At 34.4% G+C, this 4,301-nt stretch overlaps 1 protein-coding gene across 11 annotated transcripts in view; it reads right to left on the bottom strand.

Annotated features, from left to right (window-relative positions):
• LOC123685697 (plasma membrane calcium-transporting ATPase 2) overlaps nt 1-4,301 on the bottom strand; it is a 105,404-nt gene that overhangs the window by 79,439 nt on the left and 21,664 nt on the right. The window lies entirely within an intron of this gene.

Below are 4,301 nucleotides of genomic sequence, written 5' to 3'. Positions count from 1 at the left end.
CTACTTGTCCTTCTTGTTTGTCTTCTTCATATCGACATTGAAGCGTTGAACTATTGGCAATAGAGTTTCAATTTGTTCGTGATATTATATTCTATATGTTGATTTTTAGTTGCTTATTCAATTTATAATCTATAATATGTTTTATGCCTCAAGTAAATCATTTTATATTATCTGCAGATATTTGTTTTACAGACTTCACCATTGAAAATATTGGAGATAATTAAAAAAGGGGTAAGTTGATCCCTGGGATTATCTTATCGATACCACAGGAATCATCTTAATCATTCCCATGACTTTCAGGCGTTTCAGTTGCGTCACTCCCAATGATCCTGCCATTTTCGTTTGACACGAATCTTGATCAAGTAATGCCTACAATTCTGCATCTTCGAACACCTTCTCTTTTCGATCTACATGCTAGTGTTGGACATCAAAATCACCGTTCTCGAAGTGTTGAAACCACTCTCGGCACGTTTTTTCGCTAATAGCGGCCTCACCTAGGTATTCGAGAGTATTCGTTGAGCCTCAGCCGCAGATTTGTGCATATTAAAGCAGAAAATTAAAACCTCCCGCAAATGACGAGAATTTGGCTCGTAAGCTGACACGTTAAATCGAGAATAACTTTATGATGCAGACACAATATTTCGATAGCGTTATGTTTACAAATACCTAAGCTTATTGTATGACATCTACGATCTATTTGTTTTTACTACCACTTACCACTACAGCCATCTATTGCGAAACGGCGGAAGCGAAGTTGTACACCAGTTCATCCATGCTTCTTTTCAGCCCTTGCAGTGGAACGAAGTTCATTCCCTTCCTCCACAAAAATTTCACACCATACGTTTCAGGAAATATATAAGGTGTTTGGTAATGATACAAATTCAAATGTTTCATACAAATTTATTGAATTCAACTTCTTTACAAAGTTACAGCCCTAGAATGATAAGTAAGAATTGTGTTCTATTAATTTCAAAACTGCCGATTCGATATTCGTAGAATTTGCATTTCGATTTAGATTGAAAATTCCACAAAACCGATGGATTTAGATTTTGGCTGTTCATGTGAAATCAAAATCTTATGCAAACGAGGAAACCACATATATGCATACATTCATGTGGTTTCTTAGGATGCAATTGGGAATAGATGGATTATTTCGTTCAAAAGAAACTATTTCGAATATTTCACAAATAACTTCGCAATATATCAAGCTAAATAATTGAGAAGAATCAATTTAAAGAGAGGTTCTTCGTGATTGTTGTCGATAGAACAACCTTAGGATTTGAAGAATTCCATTGTGATGATATCCCTTTGTAGTCCACATCGGTATTTTCAGTATTTATCTTATATTGGAATATACAGAAGCTCCTTTCCGATTCTAGACATTCCTTTTTAGTTGAGTAAATGGAAAGAACTCGAGGACTTGTTCAATCGATATTAAAAACAACGTTTCCAAAGTGAGAGCTCGTGGCACTACATATAGAATTTTATCATTAATAATAGTGAAGGAGGACATTGAGAATTTTTATCTCGATCACACTTGAAAGTTCAATCACGGCAGTCGCATAGAAACATCAAACGTAAAGATTTATCAGGTTAAGAATAAAAGTTTTTTATATATATAGACTTACAACTTTGCTTTCGCCATTTTTTGTCCGAAATTCGAGGATTTATTGAAAAAAACTGTCTTTCAATACTCGGCTCACACGCATTAATTGCTTTCGATAACGATCGCCTGTTATTGTTTCAGTTGTTTTGAAATGGCTTGTTGCGTCACTCCCAATCATCCTGCAGATTCTTGTTGCGTTTGACAGGAATCTTGATCGAGTAATGCCTCCAATTCTGCATCTTCGAAAACCTCTCTTACACCGCCATTCTTGTCTTCGATTCAAAATCACCGTTCTTGAAGTGTTGAAACCACTCTCGGCACATTCTTTCACTAATCGCGGCCTAACCATAGGTATTTGAGAGCATTCAATGAGCCTCAATGGCAGATTTCTTGATATTGAAGCCGATTAAGATTAAAATGAAGCAATATATGAAAAACTTTCAGCCATTATTAGAATGATTACTGCAACTTCCAAAAAAAGCCAGAAATGTATTTATCTTCGAAGATGCTTTTTTAACGATTCGAAAAATTCTAAATTACGTAAACAATAACAAGCAATAGGTCCCAGGCATCACCAGTAAAATTGTTTCTTGAAAATTCGATTTCGTTCATTAACATAATCACCTTCAAAAGTAATGCATGTACTCCACTGCTCTTTCTAACATTTCAATACCTTTTTATAGAAATATTCGTCTTTGCTTTCGAAATACTCTTAGGAATACTCGACAGTCACTTCTTCACTAGAGTCTGAATTCTTTCCCTAGAGCATTCTTTTGATGTCAGTAAGCACTGGGGGCCACATGTGGATAACAAATTGGTTGTTCAAGCAGTTGAAAGCGTAATTCGTTCATGGTTTTCATCGATTTGCGACAAGAAGAATCGTGTTCGTGAAAGAGAATTTTCTTTATTTTGGATTTGAAGACGTTAATTGTTACTTTATGTTCTCAATAGGTCCAATAATGTTATGTAACATTTACCTCCGGTTTCTGAAAGACTGATATAATCTTTGTTCAACTAAAAGAACATTCAACATTTGACAGCGATGTCAAATCCATTTGAATGAATAATACTGAATAACCGTAAAGTGAAGTTGATCGAGACAGCACACATTGTGAAGATATTATGTGATATCATATCATTCACGAATATTTGAACATGAGAAAGCTGTGTGCAAAATGGGGTCCGCGCGAGCTCACAATCGATCCAAAGCAACAACGTGTAATTGATTCTGAGCAGTGTTTGAAGATGTTTGAGTGTAATAAACCTGAGTTTTTGCATAGATATGTGACAATGGATGAAACATGGCTCCATCATTTCACTGCGAAGTCCAATCGACAGTCAGCTGAGTGGACTGCACACAATGAACCGAATCCAAAGCGAGGAAAAACACAACAGTCAGCTGGCAAGGATATGGCATCAGTATTATGGGATGCGCAAGGTATAATATTCATTGATTATTAAATTGCTGTGTTAAATTAAATGAAAAAGAGTTTTTTATCACTGAAAACTTTGTCAAAATCAGAAGAAGAAGAACTTTTAAGCTGAAACATTTCTCTTTTTCCTTTAATGAAAAATGTGTTTTAACCAAATGATTCATTATGGATATGAAAATGGACTGCAGCAACCTCATTAAAAATAACCAACCCTTGATATTTGTGCGTAAAAAGAAGTCATGATGTTTGTCGACATAATAATGGAACAAAGAGAACTGATGAAGCATCCATTAATATATTTTTTTAATTGATTGGATCAATTCTACCATTCAAAATTCAGAGATCGGTTCGTGATCCGATTCTCGCATCAAATTTGATGCAAATAGCTCCCATACTTTTTGGGGAAAGCTTTCAACGGCGGACGAAATGAATGTTTTTTATTCTGCTTCTGAAACACATTAAAAAATTTTAACCTTGAAAATTTGAGGAGGGATTAGTACAATTTTATTCTTCAGCGATTCAAAACTATCATTTTAGGAAAAATAAATTAATTTTGTCAATAAAAAAATTTATTTAAACGATAGTAGAAAACTGAAATTCAGTCGATTCCGGCCTGGAAAATGGGAAACGGAAATATTTTCAAATCCTAGAGACAATATTTCACGTAACTTTCTCCGAATAGATTTAAAACTGACATTCATACCTACGACTTACGACAAAGTGAAAAGTTAGGTATTGGAATAAGCCACAAGAGAAACATATTCCCCATGATACATCTGCAATGTCTAAAACGACAGATGAAAGGAAATTGAGAATTTCACTTGCAGCTTTACTTTGAGCTTAGAATTTTCGTTCGCAGAAAGCGAGATCGAGCTTTCATATTTCCCTTTACGTTTACGTCATTCAGATGGGGTAAAGGATTATTATTGGACGTTTCGTCCTTTCAGAATAAAACTTCGGACAAGGGATTTTCGAAATTGATATTCTATTGAGAAGAACTTATTGTTATTCCCGTATAGCAATAGGACGTCATGCATAACAAAAGGTGCGGTAAAAATAACCAAAATGACGTAAACGAAACTATGTTTATTCAGCACCAGATTGTGTTTTTTTCTTTTCCATAGCCATTTGAGTGATTTTTATTGCTGTACATGGACATTTTTTAGTTAAATGTTGTTCCAGCATATATTTATTAAATGTATTTTCTTTTGTAAATTTTTCGAATGAATGAACATATATTATTATTGAATAAGAAAATATTG

Source organism: Harmonia axyridis, chromosome X (genome assembly GCF_914767665.1).
Source record: "Harmonia axyridis chromosome X, icHarAxyr1.1, whole genome shotgun sequence".
NCBI lineage: Eukaryota > Metazoa > Arthropoda > Insecta > Coleoptera > Coccinellidae > Harmonia > Harmonia axyridis.
This window is presented reverse-complemented; position numbering and strand designations above follow the sequence as displayed.